The sequence below is a fragment of the Nyctibius grandis genome, chromosome 4, assembly GCF_013368605.1.
Source record: "Nyctibius grandis isolate bNycGra1 chromosome 4, bNycGra1.pri, whole genome shotgun sequence".
NCBI classification, from domain to species: domain Eukaryota; kingdom Metazoa; phylum Chordata; class Aves; order Nyctibiiformes; family Nyctibiidae; genus Nyctibius; species Nyctibius grandis.
In genome coordinates this window covers 18228591-18244374 of record NC_090661.1, presented here as the reverse complement: position 1 = coordinate 18244374, position 15784 = coordinate 18228591, and the positions used below count along the sequence as shown (strand labels likewise).

At 39.2% G+C, this 15784-nt stretch overlaps 1 protein-coding gene across 1 annotated transcript in view; it reads right to left on the bottom strand.

The window, feature by feature from the left end:
• Positions 1–15784, bottom strand: part of MOB2 (MOB kinase activator 2) — a 120819-nt gene that overhangs the window by 87997 nt on the left and 17038 nt on the right. The gene's annotated exons all lie outside the window — the stretch shown is intronic.

Sequence of the window (15784 nt, the reverse complement as noted above, 5' to 3'; positions counted from 1 at the left end):
ACAGTTTAAAATAGCCAATCAGAACGAATTTCCTAAAGAAAACTACCTGGAGAAAATACTAAATGGTATTTTCAGTCACTTCCTGAGAAAGTAATATTGACGCAATAAATAGAGATTATAATAAAAGTAATGGAAAGTATTTCTGAATTTTATGTATGAATGGACAGAAAGAAAACATTTTTCTCCTTAATTAGCACACTCACACTACCCGCACACCCACATAAATAAAATAACTAAAACCTTAAAGCCAGACAAAGAAGAACTGATAGCAAACTCAGTTTTCCCACCTGATAGAGCCCATGGGGAAGGGTCAACTCCTGAAAGAGCCTCTTAAAGAAAATGAAATGTATGCTTTGGTTCTCTGTGTAAACACACACACAAAAAGGTAAACATATATGGCCTGCAATGAATATGAAAAACTTAACATATTCAGCCTTTTTATGCACTTGGAAAACTTAAGCATTCTTTTGAAAGCAGATTTTTATTAATTATCTCCTGCATTATCTACAGCATTGCACACAGGGAAGCAGCTGGACTCTGGAAATTCAGCTTCTCCGTGCTGTTTTTCATCCTAATATTACGTAACCGACCAGCTTTTATAGTGTGACTGCCATCCTTGTCTTTGGTCTCTGCTTGTAAAGAGTTTTCTGGTTTGTTTTTTGTTTGTTTGTTTGTTTTTTACAGCAACCTGAAACACAAGATCAGTATCTCATCATAAAATCTTTTGTGTCTCGCTAATTGGCAATGTCAGCATTATATCCTTAACAGAGAATGACCTAATCCATCTTATTGTGCATTGAAAGTAGAGGACTCCTCAATTATCTTCGAAGATGTGATGTTAAACACACTGCAGTTATCAGAGGCAAACACACACCCTTTGAGTTGCTGGGAACCAGTACTGCTCTACTTTGCGTGGTTTAATACAGGATATCCACACCTGCAGCAGAGCACAATGACAGGAAAATCAAGTTGATTTTCAGAAGGTATTCTTTTCTCTGAAAAAAATACCCAGAAGCAACAAGCCATTTTCACCTACTTTTTTTTTTCCCCCTAGCATGTCTACAGTATATTTGATTCAGTAAATTATTTAATTTGAGTGTTCACATCACTCAAAAAAAAAAAAAAAATATCGGTGTCAGACAGCAGGGCTGAACTAATTAAATCCAGCATGCTTTACTGTTTCGGAAAAGCTCTCTCACTGACCAGCACAGTAATACTTCTCATCTGCAGATACAAAAAAAGCACTTTCCAAAACCTGCACTTTCCAAAGCACTTCCCCGGCTATGTACAGGGTACAAAAGCACAGAGGTCAAAGGAAGAAGAGAAATAGTCTTCATTTCTCCTTACACCTTAAATAAATGTCTCACACACTGGCCTCAAAATCACCCTTCAACCCTATAGTGAAGTTCATCAAGGTCCAAGACCTTAATAAAAAAAAAGTCATACAGGCACACTTACAAGCTGACAAAGAAACTAACACAGTAAGTTGAGTAAATAGAAAAACACTCTCTAAAGCCACTGTAAAGATACGGTAAAACAAAATATTGAACAGGTAAACACTTTAATAGTCATCACCACAAAGACAATAAAATATGTTTAGTAACATTTCATCAATTCAGTTTATAAACCCATAGTGCAGGAGTCAAATACAATCATTAATTAGGTAGTCTCATCCAGCACAGCATTAAGTGCAACCCAAAAATCTAGAAATCAGTTAAAAGTAGTTTGTATGTTTCAGAAAGGAATTTAAGTAACTATCTTCCCTCTAGCACACCACATGTATCCTGAGCTTTTCCCAAATAAAATCAATCCTTTCCCATTTAGTATTTCTCCCTTTCTTGCCTAGACACCTGTAAGGGGGATATATCACCACTATGTTAAAGGTCCCCCATCACCCTTTGCTTTCTCCCACCTTACGCAGACCCTTTACTCACATGCTAAGTACTTATTTACTGTAGAAGCTTTTCCCAAAGGGGTGAATCGTATTTTAAGGACATAGTCTAGCACTAATACATTTCAATGGAAAGCAATAGACTTAAGGTAAAACACAGAGACAAGTAGCATACTCAGCCATTATTACTGTTGTTCTGACTTCCAGGTTAATAAAAATTTAACCATGATGCATGCAGCACAAAAGGTATATTAGTTCACATCTCAAGAGACTTAACTGAGCCTAACATAACCTTTATCAGTTGTGCAACACAGCTGCAATTTAGAGAGCCCCTTCACACAGCCACAAAAACTAATGCAGGAAGTCCTCCACTTCCTCTCATTCTCATCACGCTTCCAGAATTATACTTGCGATAGAAACGGCAGCATCCTTCACGTAAACATGTATCTTCTCGATTTGCTTGAGGCTGCACAACGTTCCTTTGGAAACATGTCACTAAGAGACCCAAAGCACAATACTCTCCATCTTCTCTCTGCATGCTTGGGAAACGCAATATTCACCTCCCAAGGTCGCTATGAGGAATACCATTTATAACCTGCTAAGCTTAAGAAGCTATACAGCTCTGCACAGCTGTCAATTTAGGGCAGCAGCTTAAAGTCAGGGCAGCAGCAAAGCAAAAGGTGAGAGAAGTTTCCCCTTCATAAAGGTCTCAATTCTCTCACAGAAATCTCACGGGCTAATGAGGTGCACCTCATACATCAGGTAGTATTCTTACTTGACAAGCAGAAAGATGGCTTTAACTTAAACTGAAGCACAATTCATCTATAGGTCAGGAAGAGATGAATGAGTATTTCAGATCCTTAATATTAGTGGTGGTCTTTCTCTTACAGAAAGCTGTCAGCCCGAAATCACTTTCCTTTCTGAAGGAAACCACTTCTTTAGATACCAGAATCTTTCAAAGAATTACCTTCTCAGGAACTGCAAAAAATGTTTGTGAAGATGCAGTAGTCCACAGAAGAGGGAAATCGCTCTTGAAAGCCCTCAGTCATGTACAATACATTTAAATCATATATTATATAACAAGCGAACGCACTACAGATTTAAAAGTTGATAGTGAAGATGGGAGGGGTTTTTAATGAAAGCCAGGGTACTACGTTTTCCAAAGGTAACTAAACACAAGTGACTTAAACTAATTTTAAATATGGTGTTTGCTGTTATACTCCTCTTGTCAGACAAGCATGTCCCAGACCACTGTGGAAAAATTATTAGTGAAAAATCTGTTCATAGTTATCAGGTTACCAGCAAAGCAACAATAAGAAACTCAAAGCGTGAGCAACAACGTAGATGGAAATCTAAGCTGAAGCCACAGGACCTGAGTGTCACATTTCCTTCCCTCTGACTCAGGCCTGTAGATATTCTAGGCAAAAAACACATCCAGGATGGTAAAGTATGCCTCTCTGACAAACCTGCTGTATCACTGCCTTTTCCAGAGGCTCCCTTGAAAATGTGGTGCAAGCAGGAGACTTATCTACCCAGAAAAGTTAAGTACTCAAAACACTGTTTAGAGCTTTCAACTGTAAATGCTGCTAGAAACTCATTCAGCTTATTGTAATGCCAGATGTATCTTAAATTCCTGGTAGTGTTTCACAGATAACGTAGAAACAAAAGACAACAGTACTTCTATTGCCAACTCTTGCTTACTTTAAATTTATAAACAAGCCAAGTTGAATTGAAATCATTATGTTTCAAAACATCATCCTCACTATCACTTATTTCATGGGCTACAACAGTACAGTTATTTCTTATTATCCAGTTAATCAAAATATAAGCATTTTTGACAGCGCGGCTTAGGAAAAAACTCAGATTTTTGCTATTTCAGGGAAAATATTCCATTTATAAAGTATAATTTTCCAGAAACCCATATAAATACATCTGTATTGTGTACAGAAATTTCAGCTTGTTTCTCCAAATGGTTTGCTGTTAATTTTTCTATTTAGCTGGCATCCAAGAGTGCTTGGATTCTTCACTACTGTGTACATTATTGCTTCCGCAAAGTAGGCTATTACCCAAGAAAAAATTTCCCTGTTAGACTGAAGAGTACAAAATGTACACAGAATAGCCACTTCAAAACGTACTTTTGATGTGATTTGCAAGATTCTAGCAGCTGAAAACTAAGTTATTCTTCCGACTACTGCTCCTTCTTCAGGTCTACAACAGCGTTGCTACAACGGTAAATGTAGGTTATCAGCCATGACTTAGGTGCTGTGCTAGCAGTCACTGTAGAACCAACACCCACAAAGTTTCTCCAAAATCAACAGGTGAGAGAAGTTATCTATCATATAGATAACTATATCCATATTGACTCATTGAAAATAAAACTGAAACCTATGTAGCTCAGTCTTACACCGGGGAGGGAAGACACACAGTATGAAATTCAACCACAGTCTGGAGTTACTGGTGGCATCACTTTCCTGACATTAAAGGTGTGCTGCATTTTCTGGTACCACAGTCTGTGTTAATACAAAAGTCATCCTGAGGAAAAAAAAAAAAAGCTCATTCATCGCTCTGCCTATCTAGATATTTATCATACCTATCAATGTTCCAGCCCTCTTACCAGCTTAATAAGATGCAGACTAAATATCTCAAGGGTATTACCATATCCAAGCCTTTTAAAATTAATTTTGTCAGCAGATCTCAACAACTTACCTGGGAGTTAACCATTTAGAGATGGGAAATGAAAGACAATAACAAACTGGAGAGATGTGTCTGAAGTCACCCAGCATGCTAATGGCCAAATTAAAAATAAAAATCCACATCTCTTAGAGTCCTAAACTAGCACTCTGTAGCCACAGCAAGATAATCTGAAATCCAGTTAGTAACAACAAGAGCAGCTCCACTCCTAAAAAGAGTATTTTATTCCACATTCACCAACATTTCTTAATAAATCCTCCTAGCAAATATTTGTAACAATATGGACACAGCAGAATTCTCTTCCTCTCTCCCTCTGGCAATGTTAAGGAAATTTCCTTGCAAGAAGCAAGTTTAGAAGTATCTTATTATCCTCATCAGAAATGGTTCTTCAAGGATCCAGTGAGGGTGGAGACCTACAAAGCTTTTCACATTCATTTCCCCGTGATAGGTCTATGGTACATGATCAGCAAAATCAAATGCAGACTGCGTTTTCTGCCACCTATGTGATATCCGCTTTGCACCCGATTCAGGCTCTACGACCATGAATTCAACAACTTCCAGGAGCACCAATGTTTGTTGGGTTTTTTTAGTTATGCTGAACAAAGTAGTTAAATACTGTCCAATATTCTACAAAATACTTCACTACTTTTTCTTACTCAGTATTTCCCCAACAACAGATGTGCCACAGATTGCTGGAGTCCTGTCTGCATACATTCCCTACTCTGCAAATCACCAGTTACCTGCAGACAGAGAGCACCCAGGCACCAACAGCACTCCCCGTTTCTGTTTCATGGTGCTCTCTGGCCCTGATGCATCACAATACCTAAAGGCAACTGAATACCTACTAGGGATGGGGGGCTGGAAGAATAGGCATTAGAGGCTGCGGGTAAAAAAAAAGCCATCCTTCTCTTTTAGCAATATTACTCCATGTCTCACCTTCTCATGTATTTATCTGAGGATCTAGTAGCTTTGGAAATGTCTTTGGAGACTGTTTATGTTTTGAATATGAACTATTCCTCTGTTTTTTTCTATTTTCAGTTATTTAAGAACAGGGTTGAAAGAAGGAACCTGCACTTAAGAACTAAAAAAAAAGCCAAACTCAAACCTTTCATATTTGAGGTTACTTTGTTACTTCTTATTTTACACATTTTTATAACAAAACCCTGATGAAAATACTGTTGTGAAATACTTTCTCTTTCTTTTATTCACATGGACAAGTTATTTCAAGAACTTAGACCATTAGTTTGTCAAGAAAGTGAACTGGTAAACTTTATTATTCAAGACATTATTGAAAACTACAGCATATTTTGGAGCAGCCTATGTTCTCTCAAATATATACACACACCTGGGCACAAACACCTCCCAGCCCTTAACTGAATGGAATATCATACGTTCTGGTACACATACTCTTCTTGTCTAGTAACTACTGCAGTGCATGTTACATTTGTGGTTTTGGATAGTATGTTTCTCTATTTCTTTTACCCTTAAAAGCAAAGTTCAGAGATTCGCCTGTGCTGAAAAATATCAGCTAACACTTGCTAAATTGTCACACACAAAGCTGCAAAATCCCTTCTCCTTGAGGATACCCTTGAAGGGTATCCCCACAGACAGCCCCACTACCACTGGTCTTCCAGGGCCTGCTGGATGAAGCAGCCATCATCTGGCAGCGGCAGCTTCATCTGCTCAGTGGTGTCACCCCAGTTTGAAGCTGTCAGCTATCGTGCCCACAGCCATCACGTTCTGCTTGAAGAGAGCTCAGAGACTAGTTTCTCCTGGAGGACCTTGGTAGTGTAGGTGCATGGGTGTTCGTTCCCCAAGCAACTCGGGCAAGAAATAAAGTGATTCAGCATCAAGAAGAATAGCTAAGCTAAACAGAACCTAAAATTCATTAGTTAACAGAATTCACAGCACCATAATTATAAATCCTGGTGAAGAACACTAGCTAATGAAGAAACAGCAATTCACAACACAATGCACAGTGTACTTTCAGGTTTCCCTCTTGAGCTTGACGGAGCACGCAAAGGGATGCTGAAAACAATGGAAAAAGCTATATGGCTTGTTAAAACAGGGATTGCTGCCCTTTTCAAGTGACTAATGTATTTTTTTCCTCTAATTGTAGTTAGCAGAAAAGTGATATTACAATAAGCGGCTCTAAGCAGTACATCTCTCTTATAATTATCCATCATTGATTTGTTTTTGGTAATTGCCTTTGGACATTTTAGAACAACAGACATTATGAAATATACACAGAAGAAATAAAATGAAAAAGATAGTTTTTCATCAGACAGCCTAGTACACATTTATCTGGCACTGCAAGTAATTTGTCCTGTTGTTTGTATCTGAAAGCAATGTTAAACTGAGGAAAAAACATTTCATAGTAAACTAGAGGCCTAGCGTAGTCATAGCCAACATTAGCATGAAGCTTGTACAATTAAACCATATTTATGTAAAAGCAAAGCAAACTGATCTGTTCAACAGTGAAGTCTTGTGAAGGTTTGTAAAATGTTATCAGTAAGAATTTAAGAGCTGCAGGTCAAAGTACAAACACTGGAAAAGCAACACACCAAATATTATAACGTACTGCTGGGTTTGGAGCTGGTTTTTTTGCATTTTCAGTGTGAAGGTAATGCAGCGGTAACTACCACGCACTCACCTGCACATAAAAATGCCACAGTGAAGCACAGTTTTCAAACAGGTCCACGTTGTGATACTTGGATCAAACTCTGGTAGGGCAACAAAAGACACTCGTCCAATAGTTGCTGGCTGTTTTCATCACAAGGAAATACCTCCAGCTGACAGTTATGTTCTTTCACAGCTGCACAGTCCCCATGAACCAAGACATCAGGCTACAGTGCAATCTTGCCAGCCAAAGAATATTGCAGAGCTTCACCTCTCCCTCTGCACTCTTGCACTGGGGACATGCAGATGGCAGGTACCCACGCTCTGGGTGCGTCCCTGTTTCACAAGGCTTTCAATGGTTGTCGAGGTAGCATTGGCCTTAAACTGCCATTGGCCTCTAACAAGACATTCTGGTTTGCATTTTGTTATTCTAATATATGGATTTGCATATCATTCTTGAAATATTTTGCTGGAAACAGACTACTTGAACTTAGTTTCCTAAACAGCACTGCCATCCCAGTCATTAAACACTTAGTGGAAGCCATACCCCAGCTTTTATACTTCCATCAGTTGCAAGGAATAATTTCTTACCAAACACCAGGAAGCACTGAACCATCAGCCTGCGTTTCACAGTGTGAAGACTGCACTGTAGAATTAGGTGAAGTAATTTTCCATATTCTTCCTAAAATTATTTCATCCCACAAACATCAGCTACTCCTTCTCCAGATTCTAAAACAATACGTGACACTAATCACAGATTTTGCCTACTAAACGGCTACAAAGCATCATTATATCCTTCAATTAAGGACAGGGTGTTCTACTTCCTTAGCGGTGTCAGATTTTGCCTGCTAAATAACTACAAAGCATCATTATTGTATCCTTCAATTAAGGTTACGGTGTTTTGCTTCCTTAATGGTGACTGACCAAACAATATGTAAGCTACAGGAAAAGAGTGCCATTCCTCTCTCATGCTACCTGCAGATTTAATTAATGGTAAGAAGCTGTTATTGTAGTCAGTGCTACAGACAGCAAAATGCAAAATAAATCAGATTAGTACCTGGTCTTGTAAGAAGCAGCACATTTCTTCTGCAGTCAGTCTTAATACATAAAATACTCAGACCCCAGTTCAGAGTTTGTGAGTGCAAGTTTCTGCAAGAGTACTACAAGGTGTATTATTCACTTTTGTCTTATCAGGAGTTAGTATTCATCATCACAACTCCCTCCCTCCCTCCCTCTCTCTCTCTCTCCATATATATCTATCTATCAGTCTGGAAGCACAACCAGCTGTCTCAAATGCTCCTGGGCAACAGCACCGGTATTTGTTACACAGGAAGCATTATTTCACCACTCATGAAAGCAGAAGGCCAATATTTTGCTGAGAACCAGAAGAGGTGACTCTAGAAGAATTACTCTCTTCAGGTGATGCCTGTTCTCTCTTCAGATGGGCATACTGGGACTTTCTTAGTGGCAAGGTGCCCCAATAAGGAAAGATGTTATCCTGAAGATGAAGATCCCACTAATGTTTGTCAGATGGAAGACTTCAGCTTCTCCTGAGCAAACAAGAGGAGACCAAAACTGTTGTGTAATTTTTGGAAACACAGAAAAACAGTTTTAATTAATGATGCAGTACTTTTTAAAGTTAGCTTCAGTTCCAATTAAATCACAAGTGGCATGGCTGAGAGCGTGGTATTTTCTGCTCTGCTGGGGTGGCCAGGGCCCAGGCCATCTGCGTGGAATGCACGGCAGGACATTCCACCCTTCCGCCAGCATGGCCAGCGGTGCCAGCCGCTCCTGCAAACCGCCAAGGGGACAGGGAGGGATCTTCTTTTGTTTTCCTTATTTATTTGCTTTACTCTGGCAGCAGGCAAAGGGCTCTTCTCTTGCCAAGTTCATTACCATTGTAAAATGTTCCCAATTACACTGAGCAGAGTGTGCTACAGTGAGGAGGAAAAAAAAACTTGTAAACTTTACAATTAAACTACAGGACTTTATAATCCTTGATTTTAGGAGACAGGTGAAAGCTGGATATAGCACATCTCTCCTAAGTGCTCAAATCCACACAGATTACTTGTTCAAAATATTTCTTCCAAATTTTTCAATGAAGTTTTTTGTTATACTAAGAATCACCCAAGTGCTATCAGCCTCTTCATTTAGTGATCTTCTACAAACCCCTTTCAAACAGCTTCCAAAACTTTACAGTTTTATGTTTAGATCTGGGACTATGCAGTCATAGCTGATTTATTAATTACCATTTTCTACAAATGATGATTAGTTTGCTATTATTAACATTAAAAGGCATGCCTGTATCTCTTTTCTCCCATTAACTCTCTCCCTCATCCCACAAAGTTCTTGCCCCCCACTCACTGACTGCAGACACAAATTGTTGGTACAGCATCTCACAGTCTCCTAAAGATGATTAACCAACCAAGCAGCAACTTTCTGCTACTGGCAGAACTGTTCAGGAAAATCCCATCCTCCTTTTCCTCAGTGGCACCACAGCCTATATCAGTCTTTTTGTATGACTGTGCTCTGAGGGAGGGAAAAATGCTACTTTAAAGCATTTTCAAGCAAGCACCCATTATGCTTAAAAGACAAGATTAAGAACTCAACTCCGGACACCAAGTTGACTGTCACAGCCACATAGAGTGTATGCATAGGACAAGTTCTTACTTATTTACAACACAGTTGTTCTATGTCTACTGTGCAATTCAAACATTGAATGTTTTCCTCTGAATAGATTGTATTTGCTGAGTTGTCTGTTATGTCCAACTTACGTTCCCAAAATACATGTATCATTCTCCCACTCCTCAGATCAGCCAGTGCTATACCAGCAGGGTCTAAGCTGCAAGACTGGAGACCTTCCTCCCCCAGAAAAGGAATCCATTCCTATGTAGTAACTAGAAGTTTTCCAAGCACAGCAAGAGACAGTACAGAACTACACTCTGACATGCAGGAGCGAGGCTGTCCCTTCCAAAGATAAAGATAATCAACCAAAATATAGTACTTGTTTGAAAGGCATTATTCTTAAGTCCCTTCTGCTAAGCTGGAGAACAAAGCGTTTGCTTCACACATTAAGAAACTGATAGAAGACCTGAGTATAGTAATAATTCTGTAATAGACTACAAGAGTGCTAAAGATCCCACAAAATCCATGTCACTTTCTCCAAATAACACGAGGTTCCAACAGCCAAGAATTAAATCCATAAATCTTTCATTGCTCTTTCACTATGGGAAGATTTCACAGTTACCCTTTAATACAAAAGGAAGCAGTAAGCTGAACGAACACTTACTGTCAACCCTGAACCTGCATAAGCTTAGGAAAAAGGATGAGAGAAGAAACAAGAGAGTACGGACAGCATTAAAAGCAGGCACTCACCCACCACTTCCTGAAGTTAAACAAAAGGCGCAGAAACCAGTGAAGGCCTCTTCCACGTACCTGCCACACACCTTCTGCCCACAAAATACCCACAACACCAGATGCGAATATTTCAAAGATCGAACCTTACCCTTTTGTGAAATGTTCCCACATTTCTCAGCAGAAAAGGAACAAGAAAATGGACTGCTGTCTAAATCAGTTTACCTAAAATAAGCCATCCCTTCTTCGACAGTCCCTCCCTACCCTGAGGGATTTAAGCAGCATGCATTGCCGTGACCTGACGAGAGGTAATCCAATAAAGTCGGCAGCCTCCCTCGCGCCTGCACAAGGACACAGCTGCTCTGACTCCTCATCTAGGCCTTGTATGCCCAAATGTGGTCTGTAACAGCTCAGCCAGATCTTTACTGAAGTAGGAAGTGTTAGGCACTCCTCTAATCAAGGCTGCAATTAGACCCACGTGCAGATAACCAAATCCTGAAGGCTTCTTCTGACACAAAAAGATTAGTAGCGCTTGTGCGTTTCTCACCATCCCTTTTCACCTCCTATCTCTGTTACAGTAGCTCTGCTAAAACTTGGTACACTTCCCAAGCAAAACTGTCACCAGCTAATCTCTAAAAGCCACCAGCACTCTCCTCTCCCCTCCTCTCCACCCCAGATGGATCCGTCCACAGAACAAAAACAGCTGCTCCTGATAAACCTACATGGCTGCATTTCACAATACACTGGAGACCTCTAACGCACTGCGCCTGAGCTCAGCATGCTTGGTCCTGTAACAAGTGTATTGGCACACTGCCCCTTGCATCCTGGAAGCAAAAATATTACTGGGAAAAAGTGCACAAAATCGGAAATTTTAAGAGTGAACTGAGTCGCTGAGTCCCAAGAATGAAGGTACTCTGAACAGCAGCTAGGTAACTTCAGGCTGAACAAAATCACGGTCATCTTCAGTGAGTCACACACAAAACAAAGTACAACTTGCAAAGAAAGTTAATTAAGAACGTTCTGTTATAATTTATTTTAGTCAAGAACTTCACATCATTTCATATTAAAGTGTATTTTTGTTTTGTAAGTTACACACTGGATTTTCACATCACAAAACATCCGGTCAGGAGCATGTGACAATAGACAGTATGTGATGCACATTCCACTTCCTAACTTCTCTTCAGTCCCCTGACCAGCACGAGTTTCCCATCTGTGGCACTAAGAGAGAGGGAGGACATTTAGCATTATTCTTCTATAATCAAATATTCAATAAACAGGACTTCATGCCTAACAGCTGCATCCAGCAATGGACAATGTGTTTTACCAAAGTCAGTCACAGAATCACAGAATCACAGAATCACAGAATCACAGAATCACAGAATCACAGAATGTTAGGGATTGGAAGGGACCTCGAAAGATCATCTAGTCCAATCCCCCTGCCGGGGCAGGATTGCCTAGACCATATCACACAGGAACGCGTCCAGGCGGGTTTTGAATGTCTCCAGAGAAGGAGACTCCACAACCTCTCTGGGCAGCCTGTTCCAGTGTTCAGTCACCCTCACCGTAAAGAAGTTTTTCCTCAAATTTAAGTGGAACCTCCTGTGCTCCAGCTTGCCCTTTAGGAAAATATTATATCTGATTACCCACAAAGGGAATCCATTCCTGTCCCCAGGATACACAGCATCCCAGTTAGGGAGTGTTATGTCAGCAGAAAAAAATAGCAAAAGAGAGATGTAACTTGTAGATAAGCTTTTTCCTGGCTCTTACCATAGAGGGTGACAGAACACAAAAGAAACGATACAGAATGAGGCTGATTTGCATTCACTTCGCTGTAGCAAAGCAACTTGAATATAAAAGAGAGCTAGTCTAATTTTAGCAGAAAATAAGCTAATGTACAAACTATTCTTCCAACAATCAAGTTAGGCTAAATCTCAGGTAAAAATTACATTTATGGAAAGTGTGCTAAATTATCTGTTAAAACATATCAACCTAATTAGCATTTTCCCCCAAAAATTCATACATGTATGTACAAATCATCACACAAACCCTCACGAGATCTGCAGCAATTAAACAGGATACCTGGCAAGCTGACCTGAAGCTTGTTTCTGCAATAGCCCTGGCCCCTCTACTCTTCTGTTTACCAGGGCTGCCTGATTTTGCCATCCTGACTGACCACACTTTTGTCATCAGATTTGAAGTTACTTTTCTTCTTCCAAACAGAAGCATAGTCTGTCATAGTGACATTTTGGGATCCACAGTTGTAGCAAACGAGACAGAACAACTTTATAGACATTTGAACAATTATTTATTTCTCAGATGACATATTACTTAACTGAAAATAGATTATTTTAGCCTGTTTTACAGGGGAAAAAAAAGTGTTTCATCTTGTCTAGTACATAATGAGTTTCTGAGAGAAACCATAGCACCTAATGTCACAGTTCCGTAAATACATTAAGCCAGCAAACTGTCACTGCCACCACTGGACTTGATCCCACTTCCTCTCCATCACTCCTGGTCTCTCAATCTTCCCTCTGTGCCTCTCCCATGCAGAGGTATTTGTACAGCAATACAGTGAATTGCATCAGGAACTGATCCCAGTTAAATGGAAATGTTGTTTTCTTTCCATTAGTTTTAATCTGCATCACGAGCAGGATCCAATTTTAATGAGATCCCTCAAGCACTTGAGCTAGCAAAGAGAGGGGAATAAACAGCTGTAGTAGTGAGAAGAGAGCACTTCTCATGGCAGTCCAGTTGGCCCAAAGTGCTCATGGAACTATGGCATAAAATACATAGTCTTTGTGTGATACCAAGATTTTCGTTATAGGATACTGTGGTGCTTTTTATAAAGACCTGTTACTCCTTGTAAATCTGTATATTTAAAGGTCAGTACCACAGAAAAGTCTTTAAGGTTGCCTTTACATATCCTTCAATTGTTGCTAAAATCCTCTTCTGGAGATAAAGTAATGTATTAGGAAATAAAAAAAATCAGGAGATGTAGTGCATAGTGAGCAGAACAAGGTACCAAACATGAGATATTTATGCCAAGTCTAACAAAAATAAGAAGTTCTACAGCAGTCAATACATCTCTTCTTACCTTCTCCAGCACAGGAGTTTTTAAAAACAGAGGAAGGATCACCGTAGAAGTGATTGGGCACAATCCCTAATGCAGCCAGAGCTCACTGGGGCTGAGGTCAGCTCATCTAGCCCTATGGCTATGGTTATTACAGACGTAGTGGTACCAAGAGTCATGTTTGGTGGCACATTATTGCAACTGGCAAAACAAATATGTGTTTGTTTTGCCTCAAGAGGAAAATTCTCTTCCTCCTCAAAGTGATCCACCCCATTTCCTCCTTTTTAATACTATAAAAGCACTTTAACATTTTAACATTTTCAACTCCACATTGATAATTCCACATTTACCTTCTCCCGTCTCAGTCAAGAAGAGTAGCAACACATTTTGTTAGATTGCTCTTTTTTCACCCAGCTGCATGGATACTAGGAGAGAAAAAGCCGCGTGTAAGACAGATTTTTATTGATGTTGATTTTATGCCATAATTTTATAGTTTTCATACTTCAGTGTGCTAATGTTTTGTTCAAAATAAATCCAAATGATACAAAATGATGAGCTAAACCTAGCATTTAATTCTCCAAATAGTACTTGCACATTCTGCATTTTGATACATATGCTAATACCTACTAATTAGAACCATAACAAAGACATTAAAGATAGGAATTAGGGAGAGGAACTTTCCAAACCAGATTTATTCATTATATGACAAAACAAACATTAGCACCATTTCTCCTGTATAATAATGCAAAATATTCTCAATAGGAGAAATAGGAGGGGGAATTCTAACGGAAAAAAAAAAAAGAAAAATAAAACAAAAACTAAGCATTATAAATTTGCCATTTCATTCAGTATGCCCAGCCTCAAACACTGTTTAAATAAAAAATTATCTGAATTTTAGCTTAGCTCAAAAACAAGAGATACTATAGTTTCTAAGTGGCACAGTACAAATTTTAGGTACAGTATTAGAAATGAGTGACACAAACACCATGGGAGGGCTGAATGATGAAATCCATACTGCAGTATTATGGTTAAATTCTCTGTATCCGTAGCAAAAAATAGTCTTATTGGTTTAGAGCACTTAAAAGGACCAGGAAAGCTTCTACACTCATACGCTTTTTTACATAGATGAAGGCATATTTTACTTTTTATCAACAATGAAACTACGTTAGGTTAAGAGGTTGTTTTACAGTAGTCTACAACAGAAGATAAAGCAATACGATTTCACTGAATGGAAAGATCCTAATCAGTACCTTGTATTAGCAATTTATTACCAAAGACCACTGAGACATGGCTAGAGATTAATACCAGTCATCTTCCTAGTAAAACTCCTTTGATACATTCTAAAAGCTCCTCCTTTTGTAATACTTAATTTTCATCAACCATTCTTCTTTTGTATTAAACCCATAAGCAAAAACATACAAATATATTTCCAGTGAGCATATGTTGAAATCCTCAAAAGTATTTCAGCATGGCAGGAATAGGCTGTTACACTGTCAGAATTGCAAATTATGTCACCTTCTAGCAAGTGACCAGCTACAGGCTGCTCCAAAGTGCTTGGTAAGGGAAGTCTTGTTTTCACAGTAGTTAATGCTTATGTTATGGCTAACCCATCTCAGCTCTGCAGGCTTGCTTACCTCAGCAATCTGCACACTTGAAATAAATAAAGCAGTAGGAAGGGAGAAGTTTATATTTCTGTTCCAGGCTGCTGCTTTCAGTATTTGTTCAAGTTCATCTGTGGTTACACTGCTCTGCAATGACAGCGTGAATATTCAAACTGCTACCAGACTACTTTTTTCTTAATACGCACCCTGTGAAGAAAAAAAGCCTGAACGACAATTTAGGCTTAGATATCTGTATCATCACAAAATAATTCTAAAAAAGCTACAAATCCATCCATTAGTTAAAACAACCTTGCTACTTGTTCAACTCTTACACCATTTATGAACATACACACTTCTATCCATAGCGTTCACCAACTCTGTCAGAGGCAAGCACAAGACATCGTTCAAGCCACATTCTCAGTAGGAGCGCAAGACTGAAGGAAATAACACAATTTGAAAACAGGATATGCACAAGAGATTTTTTTTGCATGCACATTCCCAACTTACATCTTCAAGGAAGATTTGGGCAAGGGGAGAACAGATTCAAGCCCGGAGCTT